The sequence below is a fragment of the Oryzias melastigma genome, linkage group LG9, assembly GCF_002922805.2.
Source record: "Oryzias melastigma strain HK-1 linkage group LG9, ASM292280v2, whole genome shotgun sequence".
Lineage (NCBI taxonomy): Eukaryota > Metazoa > Chordata > Actinopteri > Beloniformes > Adrianichthyidae > Oryzias > Oryzias melastigma.
The window spans coordinates 26,255,096-26,271,564 of NC_050520.1; the positions used below are offsets into that span (position 1 = coordinate 26,255,096).

A 16,469-nucleotide genomic window follows, 5' to 3' on the forward strand; every position below is an offset into this window, starting at 1 on the left:
TAAATTTTACAGATATTTGTTTAAAAACCAATTTTTAGGTTAAAAACAAATGTGGAGACAATGAGCTCTGACACTTCTTAATAGCTCTTTTTAGATTTTGTACTTCCAAAGCTAATATTTTTTCTTAGAAAAACCTTTTTTTTTTCCTGTAGCCATATTCGTAGTGGTAAAGACAGATATTGCTCACTATTTATTTGGAACAAATAGGAAAACCAAATCAAATCAATTTCACAAATTGAAAATCGAATCAATACGATAATTTTACAACGTCTAATTATTAATCCCCTGTATTTTGATGATAAAAATGTAGATAATTTATTTAGAAATTACATTTAAACATATTTCTTTTGCAAAAGTTGGTCAAACACGAACATTGATGCACATTGGTTTTTGCAAAGACTTCTGGGGAATTTCTAGGGGGATCAATTTTGGAATTGTAGATTCAGACAGCACTACAAAATGGCAAACACACTTTATAGTGCATCATATAGTGAGTAGTGAAGGAATTCGGACATAACATTTATTGCAAAAAACGTTGACAAAAATAAAGAACATGGAACTTAAATAAATTGTAACAAACACAAATTAAATGACATAAAGCATGTTTTTAAAACAATCCATGTTCATCACGATACTAAAAAAAATGTTCATCTGTCTTACAGAAAGTGGTTTTATAGTTTAATTCTTACTTTCTGTATCCTCGCACCTGTGCGCATTTTTTTGACTTTGCAGGAAAAAATGTTTTTTTTTTATTATGCAAAGTTTATTCCCACATTTTATGTTAAGCTAAAATCCAATTAAATCAAACTGTATTTGGCTTTTTTCAAACTCGTGTTACTCATAACTTATTGTCACACATTGGCAAGAAATCGGGCCAATCAATTATTTTGTAAATCTTAATTTGACCATTGTACCATTTTTTTTTTCCTTTTGTCTTTAGTGTCTCAATATAATATGTTCTTGATATGTAACTATGAAAAGCTCAAAAGGCTTGGAATGATAAGGTATAGATTTTGATTTCTTATAACTCTTAATTTACAAGGAAAGAGCTGTGAGCTGATAGAGTGGTTTAAGGAAGTGGTTCAAGCTTTGCCATTTTCTAGTATCACTTCTGTCAGTCTCGCTGCAGTCTTTTAGGATTCCTAATCTACTCTTTTTTCACCGCAGGGACCAAGCATCACCGCCTCAAACCCACCCACCCATTGACCAAATTTCCCAACCCTCCCAGCCCATCTCTCTGTTGCTGAGTGCCAGTTAATGACAAGATGGGACTTCAGATAGCAGCACTTGGACTAGCTTTGGACAAAGCACCACATGTAAGAACACAGTGTTAGTGAAACTTGAACTTTAAAGAAACAGTGAATTTAGACCACAATAACAAAAAACAATAATAATAATAATAATCCGTACTTCGGTCCACTCATAATTGTTTGAAATGTATTGATTTGTTTGCATTTCTTTTATCCAACATATTTTGCTCTGAAAGTGCAGCTGTGTGGGATTGAATTGGAGAGGAAGTCCTGAACACATGATGACAAGCTCACTATTGAGTTTCCCTGTGAGGCAGAAAATCTAAAACTGAAATGTAAGAAGGTAAGATTATCTGCCTTTGCATTCCTTTGTCCAAAGTAAGATCAGGAAATGTGGCGGGAGACGTGATTCAGACAACACCTTCATTAGTTTATATCACCATCACTGGCAGTGTTTTTCCAGGGCCTCCTGGTGGAAATATCACTCGCTTTGTTCATCAACACCCAGGAAGAAGCTGCTAAGAACAAAGCTTCAGTTTATGCTTTAGCCAAAAGATGTCACCCATAACATTGCCCTCCGTCAAAACAACAGTCTGCCAAGTGGCGAGGAAACATGGGAGAAAGCCAGCAGCCCCCCCTACACACACATACTCCACTAATTCTCCACACGCAGGCACCGCATTGAGGTCTAATCGATGGAGCTCATTCTTATTGAACCACAGACGTCGGGGGAAGCCGGGGGAATTACAAGCAGCCTCCGCTGTGAGATCACAGCCTGAAGGGAGCTGGAGGAGAATGAGCCTGCTCCCCTCCGGAAACCCGCTGTTTGCTTTCCACAGTTTTGCCAAACGACAGTATTGGCTCACCCTGTTCTTAAAATTCATTTGATCGAGAAGATTAATCATATGGTATTTTTGTTAATTTTTCACAGTGACTTTAAAAGGTGAGCTGTAATGGAATTGCCTAATATCTGATATTCTGCTGTCAGTTTTAAACATCCACTCTGTGGGTGTTACAGCTTCACACTTTCATGAATCCTTCTTTGCTTTCTAAAAAAAAAATATATATATCTAAAAAATTCACCTCATTATTTCATTCTTGATCATTTTCAGGGTTGAAAGAATGCAAGAGGGGTTCAACTTTAAACAATAAAGCTTCCTGGTCTCTCTCTTTTGTTAAAAACTATTTGATATTCTCTGTTGTATTAAAAAGTATTTTTACAAAAATCCCTTTATTCCTTGTAAAAGAAAATGCAGTGTTGCCAAATATTTTATTCCATGGGCACAGGTTGTGAAATGACGACAAAGTTGTTTTAAAAATAAATGTGTTAGCAAAATGAGTCAGCTGTGTGTTAGTAGATATGGAAAAGGAATAGATGGGTCACACATTTGTTATAAAAACAATCTTAGCTTGTATTACACAGAAAAACAAGTTTTTCATCTTTTTCAATATTTTTTAATTGAATAAAACAGATGCCAACAACCTACAGACACTATTCTTGACAAAAGTTCATTGTTTTGTTTTTTTCTTTTTTATCAAACTTTTTTTTCTTATCAAGCATTTTAATTTGTTTAGCGGATCTGTGTAAATGTCTAGTTCTGAGCAGTGATTAAGATCTATCTAACTCGTATTTCCTAACTTGAAGAGTGGTAGAGAAACTCCAAAAGAGTTTCTGGACCGATCCCAAAGAATCCTAATTCTGATTTGATGAACACAACCACAAAAGAGCACTGATCCCTTCAAGCTTAAACCAACATTTGTCTCTTTGTTCAAAAGAAAGCCAAGTTAAGTGTCTTCACAGCAATCTTTACATTTCCTTAAAGACCAACACCAATGAAGATCATGTTTTATTGTGTAAAGAAAATGAAGTTCAAATTGCATTTCTGAGTATTTCTTTATTCAAATCAAGTAAATCAGGAGCAGACAAAAAATGCAGTTGGAAAAAGCTGGTAGCTGTGATATAAAAAATATGATCCAGTTCAGATGCATCCACTTGTGGACGACCAGATGCATTATGTCTTAGTTTTCCTCATCCGTGCTGGCATCTGGCTTAAAAACACACGGCTGGGTGGCTCCAATGTTGCTTGCCATTTTTGTTGCACAGTTAGATTGGGGGTGTGAGGGGCTTTGAGCTAGCAGGAGAGCACATTAACATGGATAATGGGAAGTAGAGGGAGGCTCTGCACCAACTCTGAGAAAAAATATTTGATTAAATTTGCAAAGAAAAAAAACCACTTCTTTATTATTTTGGCTTAAAACAGCAGTCAAAACAAAAAGACCACTGGGAACACTTTTCTATAGATTAAAAGGAGTGGGACTTTAAAGTGATCAAAGCACATCTAATACCAACCAGCCTGTATCCTCACAAGTAACTTATGTTAAAGTATTTGGAAGCTTAAGCCTCGTTTCCACTGAGCGGTACAGTCCGGTAAGTAGTATAGTACGGGACGGAACAGTTCATTCTGGCGAGCGTTTCCACTCAGTTAAGCCTCCCTCCTAATGAGCGATTTGTTTTCTCTGTGTATGCGTGGTGTAGCGTCTTTGCGTCATAGTAGTGCAACGACCAGAAAAGCAACAACAATGGAGGTCATCCAGCAGCACATCTTCTGGTACATCTTGTGTAACAGGAATTTAATGTTTGAAAGAAGGTTTTGGGCGGCTAAGAAGAATAGCGTCGTAAAGAGGAAAACAGAAATGAACAGAAACATTCTCACTTTCTACCAATTAGTGGGTGGCAACAGCGGCTCTGTCCCGACCATCCCGTTCTATTTTTCTATGGGCTTACACTGATGGGGGCTCCCAAGAGGTATGGTAAAATGTTTAATTAGTCAATTCAACAATGGAAACGCTCAAAATACCGGACTGAACTGGACTGTACCGTACAAAGAAACAGTGATTCAGCCAAATTCACAAAGTTGATTTTGAAGGACTCTTTTCATTTAAAAAACTGTATTTACTTGGTGGTTGATGAGCAGAATTCAAGTGTCTGAGTATCTTTTTGTAGTCTGAAAAGTCTTTCAACTCTGCTGCAAATCCATTTGTCCCCAACCTGTAAGTGCAGTTAAGCGATCTCTCTCTTGCAGCAAAAGTGACAAAACAGCTATTCGACCAAAAAAAGGAGTCTGTGTCTGACTACTTCAAAACTACTTCATCAGAAGTGTCCACATTGACTGAAAGCCCCTCATTCAATAGTGCTGCTCTGTTCACCGTGATGTTTTACACATCTTGGTTTATTCCAAATTCTACAACAGAACTGAAAAACCCTGCAATGAAAAACGAAGCCAAAGAACTCCTTCAAGCAGATCTTCACAAACCCACACAAGTCAGAGATGCCAACAAAGTAAAAAAAAATCCACTCTCCATGTTCAACCACTTAGTGAGAAAGGTTGATAGCGCTACCTAGACTTTCTGTTATTGGCGAGCTACTGGCTGGATATAATAATGCCTCTATTAAATAATTCATTGCTCCAGTCAGGTGGAACCAGATGCTGCTTTTGTGTCATAGAGAGAGCCCTGTAACTCGAATCAACTACAAAGAGAAAGACTTTATGGATCCAGTATGGAGGCTAAGGATAAAGCTGGAGGTGCTGCTCCAGCTCAACATGCTGCTACTCCACGCCACGCTTGTACCCGACCCTGACATTTGTGGTCATGGCAGAGGATGACCTTTTCTCTCCACATTTTAGTGCTGAATTCTAATACCATGGTGCTGTGTGCCCTCCACTCATGGGAACAAGCCGTGCTATTTTTAGTCGCATGTCCCCAGCTGCACATATACAACCTGGGGCCAATGGGTAATTAGTGTTTGTTTCTCATGGCAAGAGGCAGTGCTAGATCCTCCCTAACGCATGAAGACATCTGGACATGGACTGTCTCTGTCCTGCCCTGCCCTGCACCCCGACCACGAGGCACGCCCCTCAAATGAACTAGAGCCTCTTTCAACGTTCCATGGGTGAGGCTCCTCTTTCATCTGTTGCTATGCCATTGCATGCAACCTTTAAGCATTTTAGAAAAGTTGTGTGCAGCATTTCATGCTACATTCTTACCAGCCATTTGTTGTGCATTCTTGAACGCACTAAAAGTGCATTCTTGAATGTGCCTTTAGTCCATAATGTTCACACTGGACAAGCAGGAAGGGGCTTCTTTCTCTTGTTCCTTTTCTACTGTTTACTAGTGCATTTCTGCCACCTACAGTTGGATGTGTACACTTGGTGAAAACTATCGAAGTTAAGTAAATCTCCTAAATCTTGCTCCAGACTTTTTTTGAACAGACTCTGTTCAAAAATAGGAAATATTTGGTGGCATATCAGTCAGTCCACACAAACCGCAATTGTAATTTAAACAGTTGTCACTTCTGTTTATTAAAATTGATGCCATCCATTCGTCATTTCCAGATCTGAGTCTCTAATGGGTCAAAGTTCGACCTGGTTTAACGTTTTGTACATGAAGCCTGAAAATGGTCTTAAAAATATGTGTGGCTTCACATGGACATGAGAATTTTGAATGCAAAAGCCTGAAACGCGCTAGACTTTTCATTGAAACTGAATGAACGTGGATTGCAGAGGGTAGTGTGAACGTTGCTTTACATATATTTACACACAGACCTTAAGTTTGAAAGTGTTTCCTTGTCGATAATCATGTCTCTTAAATTTCTCCTGTGTTCTTGTGTTAACATGTACCTACATCACAATCAGTCTGTTGTCATCTACCCACCCATCATGTTCATTTTTCTTTTCCTAATGTTTCCATCTCTGCTCATCTTCTGACCCTATTTCTGTTTTTGACCTGAATTTTTGGACTGTTCTCCCCTGCTTGTCATTTTGACCTCTTTTTTGACTAAACCAAGGATTCTGTCTATAGTATAATGAACTTCAAATGTCTATGTTGGTTCACACATAGAGTTTTTCTGCGCTGACAAATAACTGGAGAACAGAGGATGGGATGTTTGGAAGAAGTAATCCCATCTCAGAAAAATCTGCATCTCCACACCACCAAGAGGAGTCCTTCAAACATGCTACCAATACCCACATTCAGCAACTAGATTCCACCTTTAGAGATGGGTAATAGAAATAGCTTAAGAATGATTTTTTTTTTGTTTTTGTCAAGACTCACATCATCGGTTCCCTCTGCTCTGTCTCCCTTAGTGTCTCCTGTGTCCCCTGGAGTTCAGCAGATCTCTGTGCAACTTCCCTCATACAATTTCTGTAAACATATTCATCTCTATAATAACTGTTCACCCCATTTCTTGAGTTTTTGTTGTTTTGGGGTTGTCTAAATCAAAATCCTTATAGAGGCACACTTAGTAAAATGTTAAACACTCTTGAAGAATGATCATTCAGGTGTACATTAGTTATTTTTTTTTATCTTAAATCAATTTACAATCACTGCTCACCATCACTCATGTGCGTTTTGCCTCCACTCTCTCTGATCTCACCCTAGCACCCACACACAAAGCACATCTCTTTTAAGGACCCCTTTAAAAGTAAGAGTCCCATAGCTAGGTGAGTGAAATTTGTTCTCTGCATTTGACCCATCCCCTGGGGGAGCAGTGAGCTGCAGACACAGCCGCAGTCTGGAACCATTTGATGGTTTAACCCCCCATTCCTACCACTTAATGCTGAGTGTCAAACAGGGATGCATTGAGTGACATTTTTAGTCTTTGGTATGAGGCGACCGTGGATTTGAACAAAGTGTCAGGGCAAACACTCTACCACAAAGCAACTGAGCTAGTCAAATTACAAAACATCAATATTCTTGTACTCTGAAGTCTTAACTCACATTAGAACACATAAAAGAAACATTCAAAAACTAAATTAGTTTTTAAAACTATGTTTATTTCAATTTATATACAATTTTGAAATAACAGAGTAAGCTAACATGTTGTTTTGTGAGAAAAAATAATTAACACAAGTGAAACTAAAATGACGTTCAAGCATGAAAGCGTTTGAACAGCTAAAGTCTCACGGTAATCCTCTAGTCTGAGTCTCAAAGATAATCTAGTGTATTGATATGTCAGGATGAGCAGTTATTATGAGTCTGTTTAGGAGTCTGCATGTCATGGTGACCTCTTTAATTTATTTTAGTCAGGGCAAAGCTAATTCAATCCACCTTATTACAGCTTCTTAAAGCAATTATCTTGTGCCCCTGCTCATTGATGGCCACTGTGCCAACAGTAGATTGGACAAACCAAACCCTTAGAGACTGGAACGATGAGACAAACTTACCATCAGAGTGACAAATGTGACGTGCTACAAACAGAAATCGCTGTATAGCCGATCATTTCAAAGTCAGGCTCTTTCCTTTTTTATGTTTATAACATAGTCCGTGGGAATTTCTCTTTCTCTGGGACATAAGAATGAATTACACACCCACATAATCACAAACATGTTACTCTACAGTACATTAGGATCCTATTAATCATTTCCAGCTTTTAAAAAGTGGTGTAGAAACAAGTGTGCCTTAAACACGTTGGCACAGTTTGCCTGTGGCAATGCCTGCCAATAATATGATATCAAACATTAAGCAATTAACCTCCAACAAGACGGACAGTAGAGTCGTGGGGATCCTGGATAAAAGACATGAACATTGCAGGGGGAGTCCAACTACTAAATCAGACAGAAGAAATTCTGTTTTTAAACCAGAGATGGCATGTGTCATACCGCCTGCAAGGATAAAGATAAAAAAAATCTTATTTTTGGAAAGTTATGCCTTAATTAACTTGTAACATGAACCCAGGCGCAGACTACAACCAGCATACACAGTAAGCAAAACTGACAGCATTAGCAGAAAGGCAGAGACTCGGATTGAATCTGTGGAGATAAGCTCTTTTATTACAAAACAAATCCTGACAAATAATCATCACTGACGGTGGATTTTGGTAAGATCTACATAATCATCCCCAACCCCCACTGCCAGAGATGTTTGTCTACCTATGGGAACAGACCTAAATAGCCTCCAGACTCACTGAGCTGACCTCACTGCCTGTCTCTGCAAATGTAAAGTCATGAAGGCTTTGTCTGTGGAAGAGGGTTCTTTCTTTTTTTTTCTTTTGACCAGGATTACACAACAGGGCTCACCTTTCATCTTGAATCATAAATCAATAAATGTCATTTCATCAGAGGATATCACCATAATACGCCATAGAAAAGGTGAGCTGGGGTGAAGCAGGGAAAACCCCAGACTGAGCATCACAGAGGAAAACATGCATATCACTCAACCTGGCTGAAGATGTTGAACCGAAGGAAAAAATGGTGACACATAAAATCCAAGTAAGTGGTAGCATAATAAGTTTATTTAGATCAGAATCGACTTTCGGCTGCATCGATTATTTTAGCTTATGATTCATTTAGGTGAATAAAAATGTGTATTAATATCAAGCCAAGTCCTATGTTTGAGACCTCTCAATTGATTCCTTAAAAAAACAGAATTAATCTGTGTTTTAGGTTTACATTTTTTAAGCTTAAAGACAAACAAGGTTGTTCTATGAAAATTTTATACAGCCTTCACATCCTTGACCAACATTTTACCCTTTGAATTCTATATTTTTTGCTCTACTCTGGAAAGAGTCTAGAGTGTGGCTGTACATTAAGAAACTTGAAGCAAACTTCTTTCAGCTTTCAAAACCCTTTTATCACTATCACTCCATTTTACTTTTTTGTTTATTTGTTTTACTTGAAGCTTAAAAGCTTTAAAATGGTTTTTGCCAACTAATAGGAAAAAGCCTCAGAGTTTTTTAAAAACTCATCTTAACATCAAAAACTTTGTTTTGTGCAAAATCTTAATTTTCTTGAAACTAAAGGTTGGTCTCAATTTTCTGCATGTCTTCACTTCACCAAAAAACGTATTCTTCCTTCTTTTTCCCGCTAGATTCTTTAACATAATGTTTCTATGTCTGGGAAGGTTTGAGTGTTCATTTTATTCCAGCTCTAAAACTTAATTGTGACAGTTTAGTTTTGAAGTGGCTTCCTAGGCGTCACACCAACACCCTTGATCACATACAGTATCACGTCATCTGCAAAGAAAAGATTCCAATGCTAACCTAGCCAAAAACAAGGGCCTGTGCATTCACTCTCACATACAATCTGTCAAAAAAAGTTAGAGTGAAAGGAAGCAGGCAGGATTTACTGATGTCTGTGTGAGCTGAGGTATTCCAACGTAAAAACAAAGTATGGTTGTGGGGACAAAATATCTTCCATGAAGCAAAGGTAACCTTGGTAACATTTCTCAAAAGCATGACATTTGCAGAAAACTCATAAGGACTGGCAACAAACAAGAGCAGTTAACTTTTGTAGACCTAAAGAATTGGCACACTTTTCAAAGGTCCTAGCAATACTAAATGATTGTTCAAGAGTGATGGCTTTCTCTGTTTATCTTTAAATCAGGCCTTTACCTAAAGAACATTCCATAAGCAGAAGATGATGGACCACATTGGCGGTTGACAGGATTCTGTCAGTGTTTTGCTGATTTTGATATAGAAAGTACATCACATAACTACATTTTAGGCCTCTAGGCCCCAAGTTAGGTTCGAGTGCAGCCACTGCAACCTTGACCAGATGAAAGTGCCACCTCTTAACCCCTCTAAACCTAGATGGTAAATGAAGCCTCTGGTACCCCTGGAAACTTCATGAGAATCCACAATCGCTGCCTATTAGACAATTTTCAATTGTGAGTCATTCAGAGGATTCACTAGAAAAAAAAATGTTTGTATTTTCTTGAACTCCATGGAAAAATAGTAAGGAATGACTTTGAGCTTCTTTCAGATTTGAACAGCCGAATGCTGAGAACTAGGAAAAGGGGGTTTTGTTCCTTCAACTTAATCTGCAGGGTGAGATCCACAGGGTTAGGACCAAAGTGGTAAAGAAGAAGCTCAAACATACATTTAACAGAGAGGCAATGTAGTGGGGAAAAGATGCTCAATAGGATCAACAACTCTTGTAATTTTTTTAGAATTTTAAAACTCTGCGTTCAAATAAATATGTGCTGTCATAAGTATTTGGTAAAAGTAAAGTACTTTCTTGTTGCATTTAGGAAGTTGGAGAGTAATGAGAACACTCACATTTTTGGCAAAACTAGCAGACATCCTCAGTAATTCTCCTGTTCTTGTATGTATTTCAAAGCACAACAGCATCTGTAATTGCTTTTTGTTGTGCTCTTTCTTTATCAAACTTAAATACCTTTTACAACTATAATCTTTTTTAAGTTCCTCAGTGTTTGCGTAAACTCTAAAGCCTTTGTCTGACAAACTCCCGCCAGTAGTCAGCACCAGGGTCAATCATCTTGACAGTGAAAGGGGACGGTGCCACAGTCATGCAACTGGGGAGCCTCTCAGCACCAGACACCTGCTCAACAGGGCAGTGACTTGAGTGACTAAGACTGAGGTGACAGTTAATCTGTCACCATGACAGCATAAAACCAAGATAACACTGAGGTGTCCCCAAATGTCCTTGAAAGGCACAGTCAAGCACAAACTTCAATTCCATAAAATACATTTAGAGAAGCCGAAAAATGGAAGTTCACTAACTCTCCTCAGAAAAAATGTGATATTCCATTGAAATGAACTTAATGAAATGGACATATTTGCTACAAAAAATGGTTTTCCTGGAAGCTTTTGGGTCAGAGGTCTCAAACTGGCAACTCGCTGGCCATTTGTGGCCCCCAAGTCAATATTTTACAGCCCCTCAATATGAAAGTTCAATGTCTACTAAGCAATATCTTCTGCATGTCCACACTTCTTTTACGATATCTTTGTATTAGCTTTGTGATGTTTCAGCTTTCTTTATGTTCAAACTTTGCATTTGCTATTGTTGTTGAATCTGGTCATCAGAAAAGTCCTTAGCAGCAGTTGCTAGTGTCGTTAGCTTCTGTCGTTTCACAGGACACGCAGAAGATATTGCTTGGTAGTACATAGGCATCAACAAATGTTCAATAAACTTGTTCAGTAGACATAGAGAACGGACAAATATATAGACAGTGGAGGCAAAAACACATTTTTGGCACAAATGGAACCCCATACGGCCCATGAGTTTGAGACCCATGGTTCAGGTGATTTTTGGAAATTGTGATCGCTAGAATCTAAAAACATAATACGACAACCACATCTATAGGAAAGCAGAATGTGAATCAGTTCTATAACATGTGGACGTTATGCATGTATCTTTAACCCTTTAGAGTACCATAAATCTTCAATCATCTTCAACAGGAGAGTAGTTACACAGAGTGTAATCTTTAGGTGTCACCGTTGATATCTCTGGTGGTATAGGGTTACAGGCTTCAGATAACATAACCCTTTATTTGTCCCTCAGTGGGGAAATGTCCTCATGTTTTGCAAGTGTTGCTCATCTGAATCGAGTAGGTATAACTGATCAACTCCAGGATCAATCAATAATGAACGCAGTCAGATTCCTGAGGTGACAACAGAGGACTCTGTTCAGATCTCTCTGTGATGTTAGCGGCTAGCCTGTGTCGCGTCAGTCAGTCAAACTGCTGACATGACGACAGCTATAGCAGCATATCTGCTTCTGTTACATTGGAGCTGTGGGAGCTAAGTGGTGTAACTTAATCATGAGGTGAGTGTAAACATACACATGTGCATATGTAAGGAGCCAGACTGCAGTGCTCTCAGTTTCAGGACATATGTAGATAGACACACATCTATGGGCTATGAGAGCTAGTGCTAGAAGAACATAAGTGGATAGGCTCTCATCTGGAGGCTTAACAAGTACATAAATGTAAAACTGTCATCAAATGAAGAGACTCTGTTGACTCTCGAGAGGTAAATGTTCTGTCGCGCTTAGGGCCGTGCAATATTCAGAGCCAGTGGTGTGGTTGCTGACAAAGATAAAGCACTTTCACTCTGCTGTCACAGAGTCTCTTGGAGCCATCTTTACAGTGATTTCCCAGTGAAGACGGTGTTATGTAACAGCATCCGTGGACCCTGCTGTTCATATCACTAATGCCTCACACTGTGGCAGGGTCACGTGCTTTATCCAGGCCACATCCAGGCGCCAGCAGCAGCAGTCTTCCAGCTGTTACTACAGCCTCACACTCACTTAGGACTCTTCTGAGCCATACCCCCACTCATACCCCTGTAACCCCCTCCAGCTCCACAACAGAAGGCCATTTTTATACAGACAAAGCTACATGTTTTCACTAAGGTGTACATATATTTTGGTGGAAGTTATTTTTTGCTTTGTCATGTCTATCAGGCATCAGAATCCTTTGCTTTTTTTAAGCTTTTTTGTATTTCATGATGTAAAAAAAACGCTTTAAAAAAAAAAAAGCTTTGGAGTTTGCATTCACTCCTGAATCACTTTAAGAGATTTAAGAAAAAAACATTAAAGAAATATGAAATGTATTCCCAAACACTTGTGTGGCTACCTTTTTTTAACACACAAAAAATATCTGCGAGGGTAGTGTACCCCACCCCTGTCCTGTAGGGCTAATTGTATTGCATGTAGGCCTAATCTGTTGCTTTGTGAAAACATGCACCTGCTCAGCATCAAGCTCTGGAGAGGCCTGACAATGACAGTGATTAAACCAGGTGGGCAACAAGGAAATAACACAGGATAGAGAATCCTTCAAATGTGTTTTGGGAATTGCTCACCCAGAAAAGTTATTAATTATATTTTGTATTAGGGATTTCATGCGTATGCCTTTGTCTAACTAGGGTAGCCTTCTTGTGACCTAGTGGTTGGTGGCATGAACTTCCAAACTTCAAGATGTGTGGCAGGTGGGTCAAGTCCTGAGATCAACAGGGTTAAACTTGGGTGAGAAGAGTTCCCAGTAGTGTTTCTCCCTTCCTGTTACCCCAACTGTATCCAGTACTGGAACTATCGAGTGACCACATTTGGATGTTTGGTCCGCAGTGTTCCCTCGTTATATTGAGGCTCACCTTTCGTTGTCTCGCTGTTTCTCAGTGCTACTTTTTATGTATTATTCATACAGTTTTTTCCCAGTTTATTGTGTTCTATGTCTTGCTTGGTTGTTGACCTTGTCAATCAATCTCCTCTATGCCATGTCTCCTGTATGGAATCCATTTAGTTTAACACACTTACATAAATATTTAATCATGGTCAAAACTTTATCATTCTATAGTAGTGGACTACTTGTTCTATGAAAATTTCACCTTTGAGAGTTTAAACAAGAGAGAAAAGTGTGAGAATGTTCATGTCTGTCTGAGAAAAGTGTGTAGTGAGAGGTTTTACAGCCTCAAAACACCAATACTAGCATGTTTATATATATATATATATATATATATATATGTTTTCCTGCAATAAACGATGGTACACTGTAATAATTACAGCAATTACAATATTTTATCCATCCATTTTCTAAACTGCTTTGTCCTTTTTGGGGTCACAGGGCTGCTGGAGCCTAACCTAACCATTTCTGGGCAAAGGCAGAGTACACCCTGGACAGGGCGCCAGTCTGTCACACGGCTACAATCACACAACCATGCGCGCCCACATCCACGCCAAGGTGCAATTTAGAGTAACCAATACCTAAGAAGCATGTTTTTGGATGGTTGGAGGAAGCCAGAGACCCCGGCGAAAACCCACGTATGCACAGAGAAAACATGCAGACTCCACACAGACAGGTCCCCCGTTGGTGTTTCTGTTTCAGGTCCCCCAGCTAGGACTTGAACCAGGGGCCTTCTTCCTGTGAAACAAGACCGCTAACCACAGCTCCACCGTGCAGCCACAATATTTCATACAGTATTTTTGTGAAAAGCACTTGACAAATAACAGCAGGGACAGCCCTCAGTTTTACCCAGGTTGTCTCTTAAAAAATAAAAAAAAAGAAAGAAAACAGATGCCAAATACAGAGCTAGAGGCATATGTGTGTCAGAATAACTAAATAAAAATTATACCAAAAAAAGCAGACTAAAGATACTTAACCGTAGCCTAGAAAAGCATTTATAACTTATGAGGAACTAAAAACTAAATGAAAACGTCTGGATAAGTTTTTAAATCAAGTATAGTTCAGTTAAAAAAAAAGATTTAGTTTGTGGTATTTTTTTAAATAAGTTAATGTCTGTAGTTTGAACAATTACATTTTAGATAATACATCTCTTGTAATACAACAGTTACTTAGGATCCAATGACTAAAATGTCATTAAAAATTCATAAGCAGTAATTTGTTACAGCAAAAAGTTCCCTGTTCTGCTGTAAGACATTACTCTTGTAATGACTTCCTCCCAACAAAAAAAATAAAATAAATAACAGACATTTTTGCTGAGATGATAAAATGATTTGTTCAGATTGACTAGTCACTGCTTCTTCCAAAAGATGTTCAATACACATTATTAGATATAAAATAGTGAAAAAAAGGACATGGAGTTTAGGAAATTACCTATTATTTTTGCTAAATATGTTATATAAACATGGCCTACAATCAATTCTAAGACTAAAATCTAATTTTGTTTAAAGCCAAAGTGGTTATTGAAGCAAATATTGGTTGTTTATCTGTGTTAAGAACAAAAATTCAGTCCCGTTCTTCATTTTTCCACCTTTAACACAGTACACCCATGTTTCTGCATCCCCTCTCCTCATCCCCACCTCCAGCATCTCCCTCTAATACTTCTTCTCTTGCAGTCAACTCCATGGAGAGTGAGCAAATTTGGGTTTGAAAGATGAATTCTGTTCTCCCATGTGTCTGTGTGTAGTGAAGATAAAAGTGAGTTGCCAACAGCTCAGGGATAACCAGGGGAATGATGGATGGTCATGTGTTCTTATCAAGGTGGGCCGGACAACAAATAGTATGAAAAAGAGTTAAGTGGTGGAATACACCCTCGCATCAAAGGTGTGAGGCGAGACCGACAGCCCCTATTATGAAGGCTCATTAAATGCCTGACCTTGGGAGGCAGCAGAAACAGCGTTTCTATTCATGCACACAAATAGACAGCATTTTTTCTGTCATAAAGAGAATCACAGCTCAGCCTTAACTGGCAATTCCCACAGCTGAGATAGACTTCTGTGAGTGCCACCCTTAGGACCTTGCCACTTTGCAAAGTGAGCTTAAAAAGCAATTGGTACAATATGTAAGGGCGGTTTAGTTCTTCATTAATGCCTCCCACAACACATGGCATTATTCAACCTCATGCACACGGAGCAGTCCTTGTAGTTGCACAAAGATGTATAATAGCAGCTTCACAGAGCAGCAGATGTACCAAAGAGCTTGGATAACAGTTGACACACACAAAAAAAGAATTTCAAGCTGCACTTTTTTTCTGACTAGTTTTTGTACTGTACGCTCATTTAACAATTTTCTTCTCTGCTGAGTACAATCCTCAAAAAGCGTTACCTGATTGGCATGACGGTGACAAGAGAGCTGATATGAAACCCCAACATTCTGTTACATCACCCACAGATGTGAACGACTGCTCTTGCCAGGGTAATTACATTTTTTTTAAATTTTATAAAGCAATGTTTTCTTAAAGGACCAAATCTTTTTAGTAATAGAGAAATGCTGGTCCTGGTATTCCTACTGCATGCAAATGATGTATAATGTCCTCTGACTCCTCTCTGATGCACCAGCACTCTTGCTCAGAAGAGTTAAAAACAGCCCGATCCATCTCCCAGCACATGCACACAAGGACAAGTGCCGGACAGGCAGGGTGCATTTCCCCCAATTTCCTTTTTGCCTCTGAGAAACATTACAGCCATCCTCATCCCTCCAGCAGCAGCAGAAGCAGCAGCAGCAGCACAGGGAACATGCAGTTCGGACAACCAGCCCTTACTCAGTAAAACATGCACAGCTTGTCAGCCGACAGCACATTACCTCTGCAGAAAGCTCCGATGAAATGGCAGGTGCTTCCCACAGTGGTGGAAGGGCTGAAAAGAAGCAGTCGGCAGCAGGCGATGGCTATTGCAGCTATGTTGCATAAAATGGTTCATCAGTGCTCGGCAGAAAGAGGCACAGAAAGAGAGAGAGGGAGAGAGAGACATTCAGCGAGCATCATTCAGCTCACACGACTGTGGCTGTGCAGCAGAGCACAGACATCATCACGCCCCCTTCCTTCCTCCCTCTCCCTCGCTTTGGCTCTCACGCACACAGACTCAGGCGAGCAGGAGTGCAGAGGCAGTGCAGCAGCTCTGAGCATGGCTCCCTCTCCAGGATGTCTTAGATCAGAGCCGGTCAATCTCGGCCTTAATGTCAGCAGTCAAATGCAATCCTGTCAATATGCACACTCGCAGGAACATGGAGCCACTGCGTGGCCTG

The 16,469-nt window shown here is 39.3% G+C and overlaps 1 protein-coding gene across 1 annotated transcript in view; it reads right to left on the bottom strand.

Moving 5' to 3' along the window:
• The window catches only part of rimbp2 (RIMS binding protein 2), a 94,434-nt gene extending 78,332 nt beyond the window's left edge, over window positions 1–16,102 (bottom strand). Inside the window, exon 1 of the mRNA XM_024276045.2 lies at window positions 16,029–16,102. The gene's annotated coding sequence lies outside the window, so the exon portion shown is untranslated. The remainder of the gene's footprint in view (window positions 1–16,028) is intronic.
• Between the last annotated feature and the right edge of the window lie 367 nt (window positions 16,103–16,469).